General features: G+C 36.8%; 1 long non-coding RNA gene across 1 annotated transcript; it reads right to left on the bottom strand.

Annotated features, from left to right (window-relative positions):
* Window positions 1–5,742: 5,742 nt before the first annotated feature.
* Window positions 5,743–21,401, bottom strand: LOC136801687 (uncharacterized). Its single transcript, XR_010845902.1, has 5 exons — window positions 21,214–21,401; window positions 20,687–20,756; window positions 19,512–19,836; window positions 15,960–16,021; window positions 5,743–6,307 (listed from the first exon to the last, which is right to left on the bottom strand). It is a non-coding gene; the product is annotated as an uncharacterized lncRNA (long non-coding RNA).
* Between the last annotated feature and the right edge of the window lie 2,721 nt (window positions 21,402–24,122).

Here is a 24,122-nt window from a genome sequence, read left to right as displayed (position 1 = left end):
CCCAGGCAATACTAGGTCCCCTCTTATCTCTTCGTTGGGCAGTTTCCTATTCACATTTGAGCTTAGTCACACGTGTCACCTTTCAGCTTTTCTATACGTACTATCGTACTTTCTGTACATTGTAGTTAGACGCTCTAGTTTTTTGTTTTTTTTTGTCTACACTATGAGAAATTTATAATTTCAGTTATTAGGTAGCGTCAGTTGGACTGTTTCTTCACGCGTTTTCCTTTATATTTAGTGCTGCCTTCGGCTTTTATTCGCTCTTTTCATATCAACTGGGAATCGCCGTGAGCTGAGGTTTTTTCTCTTTTTGATTTTACTTAGGCGATTCCCTCTGTTCCGCATGGGTTACGAGTGGATCTAGTGTCGCCTGGGGAAGGATCTACTTCTGTACGGATAGGCCCGGTAGCGGAAATACAGCGCTCTCCGGGTGTACGGAGTCTCTCCAACCCATCCAGGTTGCCTGTTTTCATTTGTTTTTTTAGCAATGTTATATAGTCCGAAAAACGAAATTTTAATATACATATTGTAGTTAAACGCTCTGTATATATTTTTAAGGGGCATAACATATATATACCAAACCTTATTGGTGATGAAAGAGAATTTAATAATAAAAAAATAGTATGTAAGTATTTTGCTTATCAAAACCTAAAGATTTCGAGGGGGTTTTATTTACTTTGCAAGACAATAATTAAGCCTACAAAACACCGAGAAAAAAACCCAACATAGAACAGGTGTATTTTGTAATGTAGAATATGATAGCGTGAATCTTTTTGAAATTTTATGTCAGGATTTTTTCTCAATGCCCCGTAACTATTCCCGGGGTACCCGTTGCTAAGACCTTATCTTAAAAACGAAAGCGATTACGGCAAAAAGTAGCGATTTTCGTAATACCTCATATTGATACTTGACTGTACTGCACATGGCTATCATACCTCATGAAAGATTTTTACTGAGGAATGTTACTACTCTCAGAAAAGATCACCTGGGTCGTCTCGAACTCCTTGTATCCAAAATTTGTTCAGAGATTTGGTAGCCACACTTCCTTATCCACTCGGCCATTCAACACCTCGTTGAAATTGTAGAATCTGTTTACTTATCTTCCAAATTTAATATGTGCCGTTACTATAGCCGTTCCACAACGGTCTGGTTATAGTCCAGGCATAAAGCTACAAAGAAACAATCTGTCGGGACTTAGCTTAGCTAGACTTAGCTAGTCCGTAACGGAGCGGCTAGAGTAACGGCAAACTAAAAAAAATAATCTGCCGTGACTATAGACACTTCGATTTATTTCCGCTTTAGTGCGCCACAAGGGTCCGACTTTTGTAGATGGGGGTCCGTCTTTTGTATATGGGGGGGGGGTCCGACATTTGTAGATCGGGGTCCGACATTTGTAGATCGGGGTCCGATTTTTGTAGATCGGGGTCCGACTTTTGTAGATCGGGATCCGACTTTTGTAGATCGGGGTCCGACTTTTGTAGATAGGGGTCCGACATTTGTAGATCGGGGTCCGACTTTTGTAGATCGGGGTCCGATTTGGGGTCCGAATTAGGGTCCGATTTGAGGTCCGATCTTGGGTCCGAAATAGGGTCCGGGGTCAGGGTCCAAAGTCCGGGTCCGACTTTTAAAGTATGCCTTTTTAAAGAAAAGCGTTTGATAGCTTTTTGGACCTACCCCGGTGGAGGTCCTATAAATTAACCTCTGTTCGTTCGTTCGTTCGTTCGTCCGTTCGTTACTAGCTTTTCTCGGGATTGGCTCATTAGTTTTTCCTAATTTTTGGCACAAAGATGCAAAATGGTAATGCCCAAAATGTGACGGAGCCCGATTTTCGAAAAAAATTCATTTCCGGCCGAAAATGCCGGAAATATGCCGGAAAAACCGGTTTTTTGGCATTTTCTCGAGATTTCATCATTAGTTTTTTCTGATTTTTTGCACAAAGATGCGTATTAACAATGTCTAAAACATGGCCTAGTCCGATTTTTGAGAAAAATTCTATTCCGGCTGAAAATGCCGGAAATATCCCGGAAATCGCCGTTTTTGCAGATTTTCATCGGACTTTTTCCTTATATTTCGTTGTTTTTTCACACAAAAACATTATTGATAGCAATGCCCACCATCAAGCATGGTCTAATTGTCAATAAAAGTGATTTTTGAAGCCGGAACTTTCTAAAAATTGCCGGACCAGCCTATTTTCGCCGGAAAAACGGTATTTCTTGAATTCTCGAGCTGTACTTTATATTTTTTCATGAAATTTTGCACACTGATGCAAAATGGCAATACCTAAAATATGACAGAGCCTGATTTTCAATTAATGTACTTTTCCGGCCGAAAATGCCGGAAATATGCCGGAAAAACCGGTTTTTTGGCATTTTCTCAAGATTTCATCATTAGTTTTTTCTGATTTTTTGCACAAAGATGCGTATTAGCAATGCCCAAAACTTCGCTGAGTCCGATTTTTGAGAAAAAATCTTTACCGGTCGAAAATGCCGGAAATATACCGGAAATCGCCGTTTTTGCAGATTTTCATCAGACTTTTTTTTTTCCTTATATTTCGTTGTTTTTTCACACAAAAACATTATTAATAGCAATGTCCACGATCAAGCATGATTCAATTGTCGATAAATCTGATTTTTGAAGCCGGAACTTTCTAAAAATCGCCGGAACAGCCGATTTTCGCCGGAAAAACGGTATTTCTTGAATTTCTTGAGCTGTACTTTCTATTTTTTCATGAAATTTTGCACACTGATGCAAAATGTCAATACCTAAATTGTGACGAAGCCCGATTTTCGAAAAAAATTCATTTCCGGCCGAAAATGCCGGAAATATACCGGAAAAACTGTTTTTTTGGCATTTTCTCGAGATTTTATCATTAGTTTTTTCTGATTTTTTGCTCAAAGATGCGTATTAACAATGCCCAAAACATGGCCGAGACCGATTTTTGAGAAAATGGTCGAAAATACCTGAAATATGCCGGAAATCGCCGTTTTTCTAGATTTTCATTGGACTTTTTCCTTATAATTGGTTGTTTTTTCATTTAAATCCTGTTTTTTCATTGAAAAACATTATTAATAGCAATGCCCACCATCAAGCATGTTTCAATTTTCAATAAAATTGATTTTTGAAGCCAGAACTATTTTAAAAGTCGCTGGAACAACCCATTTCGCCGGAAAGACAGTATTTCTTGAATTTCTCGAGCTGTACTTTATATTTTTTATGAAATTTTGCACACTGACGCAATATGACAATACCTAAAATGTGACGGAGACCGATTTTCGAAAAACTTTTTTTTCCGGCCGAAAATGCCGGAAATATGCCGGAAAAACCGGTTTTTTGACATTTTCTCGAATTTTTATTTTTAGTTTTTTCTGATTTTTTGCAGAAAGATGCGTATTCGCAATGCTCAAAACATGGCCGAGTTCGATTTTTGAGAAAATTTCTTTTCCGGTTGAAAATTCCGGAAATCGCCGTTTTTGCAGATTTTCATTGGATTCTTTCCTTATATTTTCTATGTTTTTCACACAAAAACATTATTGATAACAATGCTCACCATCAAGCATGATTCAATTGTCAATAAAACTGATTTTTGCGACCAGAACTTTCTATTTATTTTTTTCCCTACAACCCTTTCCTCTCCCCCTACCATCAATCAATGATGAATTTCTTGCGTTATGCTTTCTGACTGATTTTTTTTCATTTTTCTCCTTGCATTGCTATCTAACTTTCATCATCAGGTAGGTCCATTCAGCATCTAGCTTGTTTACTTTTTTTTCAAAAGTTTTTTTCAATAGTGTTGATAGTTTCTCCCAATGGATATGCTTTCATTATATTTTTTTATTTTGTCCAGTTATGTCTTATGTGTTTCATTGTTTCAATTTTCATAGATTAGTTTTTTAACTAGGTAGGTCCATTAAAGTATCACTTGTTTTGTATGCGTTTATACAAAAACTGTTTGGTTATTACACGGACGAATTTACCAATAGCTGAAAATATTTGGGTGGTGTCAAGTAGTTTTATGATAATTTCTTAGTTCATCAGATTTGATTTTAGCGTCTTTTATGGAAGAACCCCAAAGTAAAAGCTAATTTTAAAATATTTTTGTTGCATTTTTCATTTTTCCCTTTGACTCCCACCCAAGTTAGTTTCTCCGAAAGTCAGTTCTTTTCGGCTGTTTTGTTTTGATTTTTCTCCCGTCGCTTACCCAGTCCCCTAAAAGTCAACGTGGTCATATTTCCATACTAAAGAAATATGAAATATCGCAAATATCTCCATGCTCTTGACCAATCAAAACGCTGACATTTTTTTGGTTCGGCAATAAGACGGTCTATTGCATTACTGATTACTACAGCATTCATTATGATACCCCCATACGTCAGTGGATGCAAGTAACTGAAGTAGAACAAGGGGAAAATTAGATATTACCTAAAAATAAGTTTTGTTCAAATTGGCATGTAACTAAATTAGCACGCGATAAGGCTGCGGATAGTGCACAACGTGCTATAAAATATAAGGTTTTTATTCTGTATAATTTCCACCCTGACTGGCTGAGGTAATTTATTATGCGGAGCTGAATCAATAGGTCGTTGCAACTTTTCATAAAATAGTACCATATAAAAGTATCAATTTTGCGCAAGAATTGAGTTTTGTGTTGAAAAAATCTGCATTTTTGAGAAAAATAGTCCCAAGAAGACAAAATTTGTCCTTTATATTCAGAAGCAGCCACCGAGGCAAAACACGAAAAAGCCGTTCCTTTTTGCCAGCCAGGAGAAAATTTCTATAAAATGAACATAATCAGGTTGTCCGGAACGGCTCCAAATTTCCAGCTGGAAAAGAAAAATATGCCCGGAAAATGGGACAAATTCCACGGGAACAGCTCTCAAAAAAAAAATTTCGACCTTTTCCTTAAAATAGCCGTTCACATTTGCCAGGAGCAGGTTTACAAATTTATAGGAACGGCTCTTTATTTCCAGCTGGAGATGAAAAAGGAAAATAAATGTAGCAAACGTCAGAGCAATATAGATATTTTATGGGAACGGCTCTCTATTTCCAGCTGGAAATAAAAATGCAAAAATAACTGTCCCAAAATTGCCTAGAGTGATTACAGTATTTAATGGGAACGGCACTGTATTTCCAGCTCGAAAAGAGGTGAAAATATAGCACTCTTGGCTCAGGCATTTGGCAGTCTTTCAAGTGACAATAGTTGCAGAGTATAACGCCATGAGAATCTATCACAAACGTATACTTATTCAAAGGTCGAAAATCAAGTAGAAAGTTCGCAAAAGGCCCTTCTGCGGAGAAAACACTACTTTAAAAGTCTATTTAAATTCTCCAAATTCGAATGTTCTGGATATTGGGAATTTTGAAGGCACTATTCGAACATTTTGATAGAATAGCAAAAGAGCCCACCGGGTGCACTTGATCAAGTGAGGAGACGGGTATGTGCGAGCCATAAGGATATCTTTTTTCACACCTCAAAAGTCTCTCGAATGGGGTGTAGATTTATAAGTTAGTCTCTGAAGAAGAGGTTCCAAAATCACGAAAATCGAGAGTTTCCCTCAGAAAGGGTCAAAATTCCCAGAAATTCCCAAAAGGGTTCCCAAAAAAAGAAAATTTTACCTCTCTAAGGGTCTATTTTCGGTTAGACTAATTAAGGTTTATCTTTTCCCTGTATTTTAACAAAATAATCATAGAATTAAATTAATCTAGGTAATAAGAGTACAATAAATTGAAAAATATCTAGGCGTTGAGAGTTTATGATGCATTACTTCCTTCATGAAATAGTCTGTGTTGAATTGTCAATCAGTCTTTAATACCCAAGTTAAAGTTTCAGTGAAAGCAGAATACATATTTTTTATAAGCATTGCACTTATAAGCATATCTAGGCTCAGATATGGGGAAAAATTAAGCATATGGCAAGCATTGCTTGAGCCTACAAAAAATATTTTTTTCCTGATTTTGGCTTTTTTGGCTGGAATTTCACGGATTTTCAGCATTTCCTAAATTTATGCTTTAGATCTGAGCATCCCCTCAAGCATTTTTCAGCCTTATCAAGCTTTCTACCTGAGCATCTATGAGCCTGTTTTCGGATTTTTGTATGCTTCAAAAAAAAATCATGTAATCTATAACTATTACAAGTTGGATTGTCTCTTTCGATCGTTTACCATAATTTGTTCTCCGCCAATCAATCGAAATAGCACGATACTCTTTCTCCGATGGTAGTCTTTTCAAAGTATTATCACGTTGTTATCATTTCAAATTTCGTTCAAGAACTTCAACGTATGGCAGCATATGTCCAGCATCCAGTTAACAGCTAAAATGGAAAGGGAATTGTTTCAATCATAATCCATGATTAAAAGCAGGCGTCATGATGGATAGTTTTAATTTTCTACCAAGAAGGCCACACGACACAGGATATCAATGGAATTGATCGTATCGGATGATATGGTATGATGCGATAGAAAGGAAATAACAAAAGCTCTCCAATACTGTATGCTTTCCTTAATGACACAAGTTAACCACTACAAAACTTTCGTTGTTTTCTGGTATCTCAAAACACATCTATATATTAATAGCGGTGCTTTGTGTGTCTGTGTGTCACCACTTTCGTTTTCGCTTTGTTTGTGTTTTAAAATTATGACTTTTAGTTTCTTGCTCCACAAATTTGTTTTATTGGATTCGCGCCATTTGCAAAAGATCGGATAGAGCTTGGTTTAGACTTTATTAAGCCTTTGTTTTGAAATTTAAGGCCCATCTACAATTAGTAATTTTAACTTCTGCCCAGACTTGCCTTTTTCTCTCTTCTTTTGTTTTAAATGTTTTCGAATGTATTTAACGATCGTATTTATTAATGACATTCGAATTCTTTTCAAAACAAAACAATTTCATTTCTCATAGAAAAGAATATTTCAAAAGTAAATCAAAACATAAAAAGGTTTGTGGACAACAACAGCATTCAAAGGGCGATATAAAGCATAAGAAAAAATTAGTTCACTTCTTTTTTCTTATAAAAATATTCAAGCCGTCGTTACCATTGAGTTTAAAGCCCGAAGAGCTAAAGTTCAATCTCTAACCTTTCTCAGCACTCAGGCAAGAAAAAGTGAAGCCTTAAAAAATGCGCCGCATTTTTGACGACAGATTGAATCTAGCAATTCCTTTGTTTACGATTGATATTTTTTTCGAAATTTAGAGGTAAATTTTAGTATTAATCTGTCATTTGTGTAAAAACCAGGCGAGCCGCTCAAGGCTGCGCAACTTTGGTAGGATTTGTTGGCTTCAAATCCTACCAAGGAGATTGACTTCTAAACTTTGGGGCTTATACTTCATTGGTCGTTACTGCTAAAAAGTGTGTACGTCATTTTTTATGTTTGAATTCGAAAAGTTTTGACAAGAGTTTAAAAAAGCAACTTAGAATTTTATATTTTTTCGATCTGATAAAAACAAAAAGTTGCACTATTCTTTTTGACCTTCCCGCTTTTTCCTGAAAAATTGTCATTTAAACTGGACGGCATATTTAAAGCGAGCGAAGCGAGAAAAATAACTACCTGTAGAGTCGTTTCAAACGACACTGGTACAGTAAACGATGCTCTTTCTGATAACTTTTGACTTAAACAAAAAATTATGTCTCGGGAGGGGGGCAGTAAACGATCCAAATATGGTTAAAAGATAAGACACCCGGGGAAGGTTAGAGTTAAACGTTGTACAGATTACTTTTTTTCATTTGATCGCTTTTTTAAGCCAGCTTCAACATCCAAAGGACTTTTAGTGCGTTCAGCTACAGCTTAACCGGCGTGCGACGCCGGGTACCGGCTAGTTTCTTTTATTTTCTCAACCATTAATACAAGTTTGAAAAAAAAAACCAATTTTTTTTATCATCATCCGGTCTAAAGGTTCCTTTCTGTAAAGATTCTTACATCTATTACATAATCTGCGTGCTTTTCGCGCGCTTACAGTTTCACGATAATCGGAATGAGCCGTCGGGCGGATGAGGCGGAATAGATTATATCGACTTTGTTTTCTATTGTTATTTTATATTTTACGGGGAGATCGAGATTAGCTCGACCCTTCCCTCACTGAACACTGTAGATATCAGATGTCTTAGATTTTATATCATGTAAAGAATCATAAACTACTATATCAATCGCTTCACTTTAATCCAACCCAACAATTTGTACATGGTCCACCGAACAAAACATCACTAATATGATAAGTATTTTCTAAATTACAGTCCTCACTCCTTTTTTACAGCAGTTCAAGGGGGATACTTTGTATTTACGCTGTTTTTCAGCAAGGCATTTTATTGTTTCCCTTTTTATTTATGACATCCATCTATGGATAATCATTTGGGAGGGTGCATTCCATCTATTTTTGTTCTTGATAGTTTATTAAACCTATTTGCTCAAGAAACCCCCAAAATTGTTGCAAAATGTTTCCTTCTATCGGTGTTTGTTCTGTCTGGCTCAGTTGATTGTAGTGAGAGTCGCTCGACACCTCTTTGTGAGTATCTTCGGGTCACTGGTTTTGAAATTAGACTCTGAAATATTTCAAAACATTCAAATAATTTGTCTGAAGGTCTTTCTCTTTCACAAAACATTTTTCCCTCTCTCTTATCAACAAAATTCTCTCAAGGATTTCTAAAATAATTTTCAGAGATTCTTTAACAAAAGGATATTGTGATTGATTTTCTTCTCTTTTCCTTTGTTTAAAAGAAGTGAAAATTGTGAACCACCTTTCTCCTTTTGATCTCTCAATTTATTTAATTGGATCAATTTACTGTGAGTGTTCTAAATGAATCTGAATTTTCCTACAACTTTGTGTTTTTTCTGTCTCGTGGAGACGTCTTTTGGATTGTCGTGAAGACAAGGTCATAAAATTCAATTCTTTTTTGTCTCGTGGAGACGTCTCTGGATTGTCGTGAAGACAAGGCCATAAAATTCATTTCTCTTTTTGTCTCGTGGAGACCTCATTTGGATTGTCGTGTGGACAAGGCCATAACATTTCATTCTTCCCTTTTTTGTCTCGTGGAGACGTCTTTTGGATTGTCGTGTAGACAAAGCCATAAAATTCATTTCTCTTTTTGTCTCGTGGAGACGTCTTTGGATTGTCGTGTGGACAAGGCCAAAAAACTTCATTTTTTCACATTTTTGTTGTGTGAACATACCATAACTGTCTTATCTATTCAAATATTGTATCATGTCTGAAACTGAAGATGACAAGACATTGAGACTCGCTCGTCGAAAACGAAATGGTAAGAAATCGACTTGTCATCACTACATCGATGACATCGAGAAACATCTTTCGCAGCTAGATCAACTTGAAGAGTCAAAACAAGTGACAGTCCTTGGAGCTCTGAAAACCTTAAGGGATTCTCTCGTCGATTTGAAGTCTGAATTCTTAGCATTGGATATGGAATATCTAAACCTTCTTGAAAGTGACGATGATTACGACCATGCGTACGGAGAGTCTTCCCAACTGCAAGCAAAAATCGACGTTACCACGGGTTCTGTCACCAATCTGTTAGATTCGTTGAAATCAAAAGCTTCCAACACCTCTATCTCATCTCATGAACACAAGGTTCCAATTTCTGTGAAGTTGCCAAAACTTGAAATTAAAAAGTTTAGTGGAAATCCAAGTCAGTGGAGATCTTTTTGGGATTCTTTCCAAGCTGCTGTAGGGAAACATTCGTACATCGAAGACGTCCAAAAGTTCAATTTTTTGAAGGGCCTCTTAGAAGGAAGAGCTGCCATGGCTATCTCTGGGTTAGAACTTTCTGATAAGAACTACAAGGAAGCTGTGTCTCTTTTGTCAGATCGTTTCGGAAGCAAACAAGTCGTGATCACCCATCATATGGACACGCTTTTGCAGATTCTGCCAGTTAAAGCAGGTACTGATGTCAAACAACTCCGTGCAGTTTATGACAAGATCGAAATCAACGTCAGAGGATTACAATCACTTGGGATAAAACCTGATCAGTATGGCTGCTTACTCGTCCCTGTCATTATGAGCAAGGTTCCTGAAGACATTCGTTTGATCATTTTAAGGCAATTTTCTTCAGAAAATTGGACATTCGAAGTCCTCTTAAAATGCTTCAAACAAGAGCTAGAGGCACGTGAGAAATGCGAAGCAGTCTCCAAATCCTCAAAGTCAAAGGAACCCCCAGCAGACAAGGGTAGTGGTAAAGGCAACAAGGGTAGTGAAGGTAGTCAAAATGGTGGTGGAGGTGGCAGCTCCCGAAATTTGCTTAATCCCACCGGAAGACAAGACAACAAGATCAGGTGTTCATATTGTCGAGGTGAACATAGCTCTGCAAAATGTGATATCGTTCAAGACGTAAATACCCGATGGAAATATGTGAAACGCAATCACCTCTGTTTCAACTGTCTAGCAAAGAACCATGGCTTGAAAGAATGTACGAAAAGGAGTTGCAGAAATTGTGAGGAGAAACATCATGAAAGTCTGTGTCAGGGAACGCCTTCGACTGGGCTGATTGCAAGGGCAAAAAAGTTGACACTCTTACAGACAGCGAAAGTAAAGGTCTACCACCCTAACGACAACAACCAAGTAAGTAAAGTACGTATTGTATTCGACATGGGATCAAATGACAGCTATATCACCAAAAGTATCAAGGACAAATTGAAACTACCCAGTCTTGGAAAACACAAGATGGTCATCTCAGGTTTTGGTGGGTCGTCTAAAGGCTCGAAGGAGTATGACATGACTGCTTTAAATTTAAAGAGTCGTTTTGGTGGTGGTTCTTTTCCTCTCTCTGCTTTAGTTGTTCCGACGATAACATCTTCTCCCTTAAATCCTTCTGTAGAATTTCAACATCATGAACATTTAGCTTCTCTCGATCTTGCAGATGACTTCACTACACCACAAGAGGAGATTTGTGTGTTGATAGGGGTTGATCAGTACCATCGCTTTGTTAGTGGAGAAACCGTACGTCGTTCTTCTGGACCCGTTGCAACTAAATCTGTGTTTGGATGGTTAGTTAGTGGTCCAATAGAGGGTACATCCTCCTCCTTCTCTAACTCCCTTCTTCTCTCTTCCCAAACTCCTTCTATTGACGAACGTCTTTCTCGCTTCTGGGACCTTGAATCAATGGGTATTGTTGATGAGTCGATTGAAGATGAGGTAATGACGAAAGAATTCAAAGACTCCATTGTCCATAACGGAGAGAGATACGAGGTTCCTCTTCCACGAAAGGATGTACATCCTGATCTCCAGGATAACTTTTCTGTTGCCAAACAACGTCTTTTTGGACTGAAGAAGAAATTCAATCATAACCCTGACCTCAAAGCACAATACAACCAATATTTTGAAGATCAGCTTGAACAAAATATCATCGAAAAAGTTGACACAAAAGACCATGGAAAGCAAGGCTGGACACATTATCTTCCACATCATTGTGTCATTCGTGAGGAACGAGAAACAACAAAAATGAGAATTGTGTTTGATGCCTCCTGTCAATCGAATGACAATCCTTCTCTAAATCAGTGTTTAGAAACTGGTCCATCTTTAAATCCTGAGCTTTTTGATATTCTTTTACGTTTCCGTCTTTTTCCAATCGCACTTGTTAGTGATATTGAGAAGGCTTTCCATATGATCAGTGTTCGACCCGAAGATCGTGACGTTCTGAGGTTTGTTTGGTTTGACCCAAAGGATAACAACAAACTTGTCACTTACCGTCAAAAAAGAGTTTTAATGGGATTGAATGCAAGCCCCTTTATTCTAACTGCTACTGTTCAAAATCACCTAGAGAAACAGAAAGGAAATAACTCGAAATATCGGTCCCTCGTTGAGGGTATCACAAACTCCTTGTATGTTGATGATCTATGCACCGGTGAGTTTGACGAAGAGACTGCATTTCAATTCTTTAAAGACTCGAAGAAACTCATGGAGGAAGGCCAGTTCAACCTTCGTAAATGGAAAACGAGCTCATCTGCAGTGTCAGAGAAGATGGTGAAGGAGGGTGAAACATTGGGTAGTGATGACTGCAAGGTTCTCGGTATTCCTTGGAATCCAAGATCTGACGTTTTCTTCTTTTCTTTACATGAATTTGCTTCGAAATTTCTTGATATGGTTGTGACCAAGAGAAGTGTTGTTTCGGTAGTGGCTCAACTCTTTGACCCTCTCGGTCTTCTTTCACCTGTTTTTATAACAGCCAAAGTTCTTCTCCAGAAAATTCACAAGTCCAGCTCCGACTGGGATAAGGTTGTTGAGAAAGATCTCCAAGATGAGTGGAAAGACTGGCTAAATCTTTTGATTGAAATTGGCTCTGTCAAGATTCAACGCTTCTATTTCTTTGGGCTTGATTCCTTCAGTAGAGAATCTCTCATAGAGCTCCATGGTTTCAGTGATGCCAGTGCTGTGGCTTATGGAGCTGTCGTTTATGTTGTCGAAAAATCTTCTAGAAGAGCAGTCACAGTCACAAGCAAGACAAGAGTCTCTCCTCTAAAAGAAACCTCAATCCCTCGTCTTGAGCTCCTTGGTGCTTACATTCTTAGCGTTCTCATTCAGAGAGTTAAACAGGCAATGTCAAACATGATTAAGATCGATGGTATCCACTGCTGGACAGACTCGATGGTGGTACTCTATTGGTTGGACAGTGGTAAGGAGTTGAAACAGTTTGTTCGCAACAGGGTGAAGAAAATCAAGAAACATACACAGGAAGGAATTTGGAGACATTGTCCAGGCAAAGAAAATCCATCAGACATGACAAGTCGAGGTGTGTCATCAAAGGAAGAGTTCGAAGAAGGTCTGTGGTTTCGAGGTCCAGAATGGCTTTCTAAAGATCCAGAACACTGGCCTAAGCAGAAACTTGAGGTGGATATGTCGGTGAAAGAGAAAGCAATGAAGGAAGTAAAAGTAAGTAAGGTATTGCTGTCGAGAGTAACCACTGTCCAACTGATAGAATTTCAACGTTTCAGTGAATTCAAGTCACTTATTCGGTCAGTCGCTTGGGCTATTCGCTTTTGCCACAACTTTCAGGTTTACCACGGTTCTCGCTTTTCTCTGGGACAATTAAGAAAAGGTCCACTCACTGTCGATGAATTGAAAAAGGCTGAACTTGACGTTCTACATCAAGTTCAAAATCAACTCTCTGACGACCGTTTGAAGGAGCTGGAATGTTCTCTTAGTGTCAAGTTAAATGTAGATGGTCTTTTGGAAACTGTAGGTAGACTCGAAGAAGCTTCATCTTGCAACCGCATCCTCATCCCACGTGACAGTCATGTCTCAGCGTTGATCATTCTGCAGGCTCATCAAAAGGTCAAACATTCAGGTGTCGCAGCAACTCTAGCTGAAGTCAGATCTAGATTTTGGATTCCACAAGGTCGTCAATTCGTGAAGAAAATCTTGAAAAATTGCATCGTCTGCAAGAAACTCAACTCAAAGTCGTTTTCAACCATTGAAGGGTTGCTTCCTGAGTTTCGAATTGATAAAAATGTCACTGGTTTTGAACACGTCGGCTTAGATTATCTTGGTCCACTGTATGTTGTTGAGAAATCATCTTCCACTTCTGTAGAAAAGAAAGTCTGGGTCGCTCTCTTCACGTGTGCAACTACTCGTGCAGTCCATCTTGAGCTTGTGAATGATATGACGACTGACTGCTTTCTCAACTCTTTTCGGAGGTTCTGTGCTCGACGAGGTATTCCTTCTTTCATTGTATCAGACAATGTCAAAACGTTCAAGGCAGCTGATAAATACCTCTTAAAGTTGTCGAAGGAATCCGAGGTCCTTGACTATTTTTCATCTTTGAAGATCACCTGGCACTTCATTCTCGAAAAATCTCCTTGGTGGGGAGGCTTTTGGGAGAGGATGGTCAAGTTGACAAAATCATCTTTGAAGAAAACTTTGGGTAAAGTGAATGTCTCTTTTGAAGGGTTGCACACCATTTTGACTGAAATTGAAGCCGTGTTGAACTGTAGACCGTTGACGTATGTTGGTGCCGATGATGAGATCGAATGCCTGACACCATCACATTTGATTTGTGGGAAAAGAATCATCAGCCTCCCAACCGGACAAGTCGTGAAAACGTTGGAAGAAAGCTATCAACACGTCAAAAAATGTTTTGAAGATGCGCGGGAAAGATGGTACCGAGAATACCTCACAGAGTTGAGGGTACATCACAAGAAAGTCAAGAAATTCGAAACCCCAAAAGTTGGGTCTTTAGTTTTGGTTAAGGATGAAAACAAAAAGAGACAACTATGGAATGTGGGTAAGATTGAAAATTTAATTTTTGGAAGGAAAAATGTTGTTCGAGGAGCCTTGATTAGTTTTGGCATTGAAGGCAAACATAAGGTCAAACGTCCTCTTGAACTGCTGTACCCCCTAGAGGTCCATGGGTGGGATTCTTTTCATTTTTCAGGACAAGAAACATCAACAGGATTACCAAATGAAATGCAACAATCTAAGAATCATGTCAGTGTAGAGAAGGAATCCCAGCCAATTATACCGGCTGTTGTTCAAAATTTAGTTTTTTCTCCTAAACATCACACATCTATCTCTTCTAAACCATCGATTGTTGCCTCTTTTGAACCTTCAATTGTTGCCACTTCTGGTCCATCAGTTCCTGTCGTCTCTGGTCTATCAGTTCCTGTCGTCTCTAGTCCGTCAGTTCCTGCCGTCTCTGGTCTATCAGTTCCTATCGTCTCTGGTCCGTCAGTTCCTGTAGTCTCTGGTCTATCAGTTCCTGTCGTCTCTGGTCCGTCAGTTCCTGCCGTCTCTGGTTCGTCAGTTCCTGCCGTCTTTGGTCTATCAGTTCCTGTCGTCTCTGGTCCGTCAGTTCCTGCCGTCTCTGGTTCGTCAGTTCCTGCCGTCTCTGGTCTATCAGTTCCTGTCGTCTCTAGTCTATCAGTTCCTGTCGTCTCTGGTCCGTCAGTTCCTGCCGTCTCTGGTTCGTCAGTTCCTGCCGTCTCTGGTCTATCAGTTCCTGTCGTCTCTGGTCCGTCAGTTCCTGTCGTCTCTGGTCCGTCAGCTCCTGTCGTCTCTGGTCCGTCAGTTCCTGTCGTCTCTGGTCCGTCAGTTCCTGCCGTCTCTGGTCCGTCAGTTCCCGTCGTCTCTGGTCCGTCAGTTCCTGTCGTCTCTGATCCGCTCATTCCTGTCGCTTCTGGTTTATCAGATTGTTATCAATATAATCAAGATGAATTGATTGCACTTCCACGCACTCCAAAAAGAGATTTACGAACAATTTCTACTGGTCCATCGACATGTAAACCAGTACATACAACAAGAAAAACGTCCAATGAACAACAATTGTCAAACAGTAAAACAAAATTGAATCCATTAGCAAAGACTTATAACTTGAGATCGTTGCGATCCAAAACTTCTTCTTCGGGAGTGTAAAGATTCTTACATCTATTACATAATCTGCGTGCTTTTCGCGCGCTTACAGTTTCACGATAATCGGAATGAGCCGTCGGGCGGATGAGGCGGAATAGATTATATCGACTTTGTTTTCTATTGTTATTTTATATTTTACGGGGAGATCGAGATTAGCTCGACCCTTCCCTCACTGAACACTGTAGATATCAGATGTCTTAGATTTTATATCATGTAAAGAATCATAAACTACTATATCAATCGCTTCACTTTAATCCAACCCAACAATTTGTACACTTTCCAATGTCTGTAAACCAAAAAATTACCTTCCAAACCAGAAAATGGAAACATCTTTTGCCCCTCCCTTTGACACGTTTAGCCCATTATTCTTAAATTTTGCCAAAAATATGCATACTTTTTAGAAAGTGATTCACCTCTTTGTAAGTTAACCAATAATGCACGATTTTTCAACTGCTAAGTAATAAATTTGCTGCAAATGGTATGAGCTTTGTCAGAACTTTTTTTCCATGCTCTCCTTCTTTCTCCTTTTCAGAATCTCCCTGAAATGAAACATTTGCCACCCCCTTTTGAGACCCCCAGCAGAATGTAATATTCCATTGAAACCCAAGAAACAATAATTTTACCATTTCTCCAAGTTGGACATCTTTTGAATGCTGATTATCCATCAAAATAAATCACTTGATCACTAGAGTGAAAAAAAAAATTAATCAGATTACAAATATTTGATTCAAACTTTTTCTTCAATTTGAAAATATTGTATCAACAAAACGTAGATAAAAAGGCTATAGTAGTTCATTCAAAGGAACACAAATTCACTAGAATGTAACAAATCACAATTAAAAGTAGGCAAGACAATCAAATTAAAAACAAACTAGTAAGCAGAAGCAGTTAATATAAGTCATATTTTTCACTTTCTCATTTACCATACCTTAAGGGAAGAAATTTTCGCGAGAAGAAATTTTCGCGGAATTTAATTTCGCGAATCAGAGTTTCAAAATGGCAAATTTCGCGGAATTTAATTTCGCGAATGAGCCAGTTCTAAAAGTTTCACGGAATTTAATTTCGCGATTGAGAAGAATTTATCAACTTAGATTAACTTTTAAGCATCATGGAGTTGTTTATATTTGTTTATATTTGATAAAAAATACACGTTATAACGCTTAAAAATCAATTGTGTCCATCTTTTTTTTGGTAATACCTAGTCAAAAACAACAAAATAAAAGAAGAAGAAAAAAAATCGAATTTCGCGGAATTTAATTTCGCGATTTAACAATTTTGGTGTGTTTCGCGGAATTTAATTTCGCGAATTATGCCCAAATTCGCGAAATTAAATTCCGCGAAAATTTCTTCCGCGAAAATTTCTTCCCTTAAGGTAAGTGCAAGAAGAATTTTCAACTAATATTCCATGTCCTCTCACATATTGAAAGCACGGCTCCTCTGATTGTCTAAGTAAGAAATTAAATAAGTTAAATAGAGGAAATTCAATTTCAAAGTATGACAATCTGACAAGTCGGATAACAGTGATAGGAATAGTGCCTCATATTTGGTTATCAATTATTTGAATAGTTTTCTTTTAGCAAATGATTTCTTTTTAAAACTCAATTATTAATTTCAGTCCATCTTAAATTTGGCATTACAAAGAATGCTGCAAAAGCAGTTATCTTATGTGGTAATTTGTTAAAACTAATAATAGAACGTGTAGATTGAGAGCATTTCCAGGACCTCATGAGTAAACAAAAAAATCAAAACAAAAACAACAAGAACTTGAATCATCTTTCCGGTCTGTCTAAAGGTTTGAATTATAACTGTTTGGTTCAAGACTGAAAAGGTTCAGATTTACATCTCCTCAAAAACACCCATAGAAATTTCCTTAAATTTTTTTGTTCAGTCCCCTGAAGCCTTGAATGACAAGGTTATTGTTAAAAAGGTTTGACAATATCATTATCAAGGGAAAATAATTCAATAGAACTGGTTGAGAAATACTATTTTCAAGTATTATCATAGAACAGATATTTCTGGGAATCCCCCTGTTAAATGGTAACCCTCTTTAGGAAATTGAAAATAAAAGACTCCCCTTAAAGTCTTTGGAAGTCTCCAGGCTTCTGCTCATCCTTTAACGAAAAAGTTTCTTATAGAGGCTGCTTAATAGTCAGCAAATCCTCTTTCCCACAAAATGTTGCCATTCGCTTGTGTTTCCAAGCTTGCTTTGGCTTTTGGAGGATTTTATTTTGTGTTTAGAGCTTTTTAAAGATAAATTTATGTTCTGTTGTATTTATGGTATCTATAAAGAAAAACTTGGGTCGCAGTTGTTTGAATTAACGATTCACACACACCTAAAATTCTTGAGGAGTGCGATCAAACACAGGCCATAAATTTGGATTTTACTACTAAAGTTATTCATAGCACTCCTCATCACATGCCTAAAGTACTTTTTAGGAGTGCAATTTTGGAATTATTCTGGAATTTTGAAATGACAAAGCCTGAGAAACTATAAACCTATTGGTTAAAACAAAAACTACCCCAGGTTTCACCCAAAAAATCCAAACATCTTTGAAGTTACAGACAGACAGACAGACAGATGAAGAGAAAAACAAAGACAAACATTCTCAAATTATTTCTCATCTAAAGTTATCTAACTTCATGTCTTTGGTATATAAATAAACTGTAGCTTGGTATTGATTTGGTTACAATCTTTTTTGCTTATTTATGCCTTAGCATAAATCATCTCAAAGGGAAAGTATTGTAGTTCGCAAACGCCTTGGAAGAAGGAGCGCGTCGCTGCATATCAATCCCGAGAGACAATTTTGTTTTTGAAAAACTCACAAGATACAGGCAAGTCGCAAACAACTCTGGAATCCCTAATTTCTAATAAAAATGGAAAAAATATTCCTGACTTATAATTTAAAAATATATAAATTGTTAAGAAAATTTGAAAAAACATAAGGAAAAAATAAGCTAGTTCGAGGGGCGCGTCGTCACCATGTATCTTGTCTCCCAGCCCAAATTTTTTAGGATATGAAATATATCGATCATTGAGTGTACAATAAACCAAGTCACGAAGCACTATGTACTCATACTATAAAATATTAGTTTTTGTATCTCAACTTTCTTGCCTATGTCTGCCTGATCATAAAAATATCTGACAAATGAAAATTTAATCGGAAGTTTAGGTATCTGTCCAAGAATTAAAGGAAAGTTTTGATAATAAATAGAAACAACAAATGAAGTCAAACATTTTAATAAACTTTAATCAATTTCTTATGTTATTTTCTTATTTCTTTGTGTATTATTTAAAGAGTTAAACCATTCAAATGAGACAGAAATCCAGACAGTAGGAAGAATATTCCTATGGCTAGTAAAACTTGCAAGCAAAGCCAAATTTTGAAGATGAATCTCTCCCTGTCACCTGTAGTACACATGGCTGCTTCTGTTTCAAAAGTATTTACCTATATAGCTATAAGCAAAAAGCTCGTACCCATGTCTTTTTTTAGCTGTTAAAACATAATAATTTAAGTTAAATTGTTTATAGGAGATCATCTCCTCCTCTACAAAATATAGGGAGCCACATGCTATATCCATAACATGTGTATCAAATCAAATCAGAAAGGAAATCATTTTGGTAATTGCAAGATAACTATCTTATAATCATTGGCACACTTCAACCGAGCTAACCAGGTCCAGAAAAAAGATAATACTATCAGACCTGCCGCCACATGCTCCAAGTTTTTAGTACCTCTGCTGACAGAAGTTCATGGTTAGTTCAGAACAAATCAAATCAAATGGTCTCATACATAATTGCAGTTAAAAAGTTCCCGATTTTCAAATATTTCTGCAACAATGATAAAAAAGAAATCTGCCGGAGAAGGTTGAACGAATTTACATAATTTTGTCACATATCCAATCAAAGAAAGAAAAAAGTAAGGCCATTGTGTTGTTGCTTACATAATTGTAAATTTTCAAAAACATCCCCAGATATTCACACAAGGAACAAGTGAGCAAAATTTAAGCCAAATCTGACCATTTTTGAAGTCTCCAATCTGTCCAAAAGTTTTATTGAGGTGACATACTGACTGACTAACAGACGTACATTCTCAGATTCTAGCTCAATTGAAGTTGAGAACCAGTGGAAAAACAGATTGGATATCATAATCAAGTAAAAAGTAAACAAAACATACCCAATATATTCAATTTGATCCGTATCAGATTCTTCTTCATCACTTGAACTTTCCGATTCTGTTTCAGTATCTGTGTATGTATCAATATCCTTGTCATATTCATTATCAGTCACTTATTTGTCCACCATCAAGGATGCTACATTTAGTGCAGATTTTTCTTCATCACTTGATGCTGATTCCCTCTGTCTGTCTGAATAAATTTCCTTGACACGTTCATTGCCATTTCTGTAAAAACCCACTCATTTTTCCTTCATCGTGTATTGACAAGTTTAATGCTGTCAATGTTCTTTCACTCTCAGTCAATGTTCTTTCACTATCAGCAGTTCTAAAAAATGTTTAAAAATGTCAGTCTTAAAATTAAGGCAATGGATTCTTGACCAGTTGGGGGCCGGTTCTTGACCAGGTCGGGTGGATAGTTGACCAGTTGGGGGGCTGGTTCTTGACCAGGTCGGGTGGATTCTTGACAGTTGGGGGGGGCGGTTCTTGACCAGGTCGGGTGGATTCTTGACTAGTTTGAGGGTAGGTCCTTGACCAGGTCGGGTGGATTCTTGACTAGTTTGGGGGTAGGTCCTTGACCGGGTCGCGGGTAAATTCTTGACCAGAAAGTCAGATTCTTGACCAGCTGAGGGGTGGGTTCTTGACCAGGTTTTTTGTAAGATTTTACGAAATCGGGTCAGTAAAATAAGTCCCGGGTGGATTCTTGACCAGTTTCAAAAACTAGTGAAGAATCCAACCAGCGACCAGTCCAACCGCACCTGATCCGAAAAAACTAATGAAGCAATTTTACACTTTTCGTCCCAAATTTGTCCAAACATTGTTTTTTCGAAAATCGGGCTCCGTCACTTTTTTATCACTGTGCAAAAAATCAGAAAAAACTAGCCACTCCCGAGAGAAGCCGGTAACAGACGAACGAACGAACGAACATCCGTTAATTTAAAGGACCGGAGGGAACTTGGAAACCTTGGTAGGTCCAAAAAGGAGTTTCTTTTCATTTTTTCTTCTTCATTTTTTTCATCTTCATTTTCTCATTTTTTTAGAATAACTTTTCTGTGAAAATTTTAGTGCTCCGAATTATCTTTTTAACAGTATATGATTTGTTAGATTTGAAGTATTGTTTGGAAAACGAAAAGCAAAACAAACATAAGTGCACACTTAAAACGAATTGACTTGAATACCTTATTGCGGTGGTAACGTTTTTGACATATCGAACATCGAAATTCTGCATCTTTTTCATCCAATCTTTTGCTAAGATATCAAAGAGGAGAAAAATTTAGAATTCATTTTAATTTCACTGCCGAACTTACTACTAGACTAGCTCAACTTGCATCACTCCTATGCCCTAATGTAAGATCAATAAAGAAAGTTTTGGCGTCCAGGCTTCGAAAATAAAAAGATTTTGAAAAAATAAATAAGACTAGTATCAATACACGTTTTTTTATAAGAACATCCAAAAATTTGGAAGCCTTTGGATATTCTTAAATTTTTATATTTTAAGCCTAAAAATATTCTTATTTTCACCATTCTGTGAGTATTTTTGCCCATTTTTATACGAGTCCGCAAAAAACTTAAAATATTCTTAGCTTGTTCTTAATATTTTGGCCATCGAAGCCTTTTGTTCTTATATAGTTTGTTCTAAAAAAAAACGTGTAATGAATAGAGCTGATATGTACCTGTGTAACCTTTACCGAATTAAAAAACAAACCTTTTGACTTTTTCAATTTCCTTATTTTCGTAGTACAATAAACACTCTGAACACATTAGATGTTCACATGGCAATTCTTTAGCTTTTCGAATTATACAGAGACAGATTGGACATTCAAACAACTTCTTATCAACAACACCAGCAATTCCATTTTGAAATCCAGTTAGTATTTTTGAATTCATTTTTATTAATATTTTCTATATTTTCTCTGAAAATGAATAGAATATCATTTTTTTACTGTATTTTGACTGTATTATTAACATGTAGAGCTTTATCTTTCCATGAATTTACCTAATATCGTTCTACTAATAAGCTAATTTGACGTCCCGATCACTTCATAGGAAATCTTCTTCGCTTTTCGACATACTTTTTACTGAAACGGAGGATGTTAATAGATGTCTTTAAATCCTTGCATAGTTTCTAACCCCCCCTACATTTAGGGCGATTTTGGTGGAAGGTTTGAATTTCCTAAGAAGAGGAGTCTTGATCCCTTCTAGAAACTATATCTTGTTGTACTTTAATCGTAGAAATTTTAGCGAGACTAATTTTAGCGTTTTAGCGAGTTTTCCCTATTTTCGCTAAAATTAATCTCGCTAAAACACGCCAAATCGACAGATCGCTAAAATTTATCCGCGCTAAATTTTTCCAAAACGCAATTCGCTAAAGTAAATCCATTTTTTTTCTTTTTTTTTTTAAGATTTTTGCGAAAACTAATAAAGATATTTATTTTTGTCGGTCCCTAAAGTTCTGGAAGAAAATGTAGGCTTAAAAACACACGCTTATCTCGAACCTCCGTTATATCTCGAACTTTCACCAAAATACATCTCAAAAAGTTATTTGGAAATGGCGATTCGCTAAAATTAATCCACGCGAAATTTTCTCAGACAAGTATTCGCTAAAATTTATCCACGCGAAATTTTTTGAAATCGTGATTCGCTAAAATAAATCCAAAAAAATCAAGATTTTCCTGACTCGCTAATATACGCTAAAATTACTCTCGCTAAAATTTCTACGATTAAAGTAACCTTCTTTTGACTAAATTTATACAGTTTTATACTTTTTTATACTGTTTTATACAACATAAATACTTCATACTGTAGAGTATGGAACAAAATAATGATACTTTCCCTACAATGGTACACACAAATACAACAAGTGATACTTTTATGGACCTACCTGGTTATGTATTTAACACATATATAATTGATATCTACGTGAGCGTGACCATTAAAAAATCCTTCAGAACACAAATAGTGACGATCTATTAAAATTAGTCGTTTGTTTCTTATAAAAAAAAACGTTTAGAAACCAAAATTTCATGCCCTTGAAATATTCTTTCATATTCAAGACTTCGTGAGCAAGAAATACATATATCTCATCAAAAAATTGAGTAATTTGGCTAAGAACATTGATGTATCCTTATTAATAGCGATTCTTATAGATAAACATGCGTTTTTGAGCTAAAAAATTCTTTTTTTACAAAAATCTGCTTGAGCCATCTTTTACCTACTTTCATGCAAAAATTCAGAAAAAAACAATGATCCAATATTTCACAAAGTCCAAAAACCCTTTTTAGCCGTTTTTTGGCCCAAATTTGCCCAAAAACATTTTTTTTCAAATATCAGGGTCCGTCACATTCGAGGGTTTATAATTATGCATCTTTGTGCAAAAATCATAAAGAATGAAAGAGCCAACCTCGAGAAAAGCTAATACCTAAGTAATTGATAATGCGCTTATAAAAAAATATCGAATTTAGCCAGTTTTTCTATAAAGACACGCCAAGCAACCAAAATTTCGTGTCTAAACACACATATTCAGCCCTCAGGAGCAAAAAAAACATCTATCTCATAAAAAAATTGAGTAATTTGACTAAGAACATTGATGTATGCTTATTAATAGTGATTCTTATAGATAAACATGCGCTTTTTGAGCCAACAAAATGTTTTTGCAAAGATCTGCTTGAACCATCTCTTACCTATGATGGTACCCTACTTTCATGCAAAAAATTGGAAAAAATTAATGATCGAATTTCTCATTAAGTCCAAAAAACCCGTTTTTTAGCCGTTTTTTGGCTCAAATTTGACCAAAATTGTTTTTTCCGAAAATCGGGCTCCGACACATTCAAGGGTCGCGCGGCTGAGGTCGAAAAAAGTGGCTAGAAAATGATTTTCGTGATACACCTCTTGGAACTAACTTTTTTTGGTGGAAACTCGCGAATTAGTATATGTAGATTCCAAAATCAAAAAGTTTCCACGATATTATCGTGCAAGTAACGACTAATTGGCGATTTTTTGCGTTTCCAGGCAAAATTGCAAGGCCTGGAAATTCATGATTTTTGGGGGGTCTTCAAATTTAAAAAAATCCTATATCACATGATAGAGCTCTTCAAACTGAGCAAAAAAGTGTATTACACCAAAGTCCCAACTTTTCTAGATCAAAAGTTATGGGCCTATTTGTGGTCAAAAAGGTGTTTAATTTTGCATAAATTAATGTAGATTGTGGGGAAATTCCCTGTTTTCCATCAGTTTTTGACCACAAATAGGCCAATAAATTTTGATCAAGAGAAGTTGGGACTTTGGTGTCATACACTTTTTTGCTCAGTTTGAAGAGCTCTATCATGTGATATAGTTTTTTTTTTATTTGAGGACCCCCCAAAAATAATGAATTTCCAGGCCTTGCAATTGTGCCTGGAAACGCAAAAAATCGCCAAATACTCGTTACTTGCACGATAATATCGTGGAAACTTTTTTGATTTGTAATCTACACATACTGATTCGTGAGTATCCGTTGTTTTTTTTGGAATCTAAAAGATGTATCACGAAATGAAACGTTTTTCGACCTCAGCCGCGCGAAGCCAAGCAACCAAAATTGCATGTTTAAACACACATATTTTTCAAAAGTAAGCCCTC

The sequence above is a fragment of the Clytia hemisphaerica genome, unplaced genomic scaffold, assembly GCF_902728285.1.
Source record: "Clytia hemisphaerica strain Z4C2 unplaced genomic scaffold, Clytia hemisphaerica genome assembly, whole genome shotgun sequence".
In the NCBI taxonomy this organism is placed as follows: Eukaryota; Metazoa; Cnidaria; class Hydrozoa; order Leptothecata; family Clytiidae; genus Clytia; species Clytia hemisphaerica.
The sequence above is the reverse complement of the archived record's forward strand: the minus strand, read 5'-3'. Positions and strand labels throughout refer to the sequence as shown.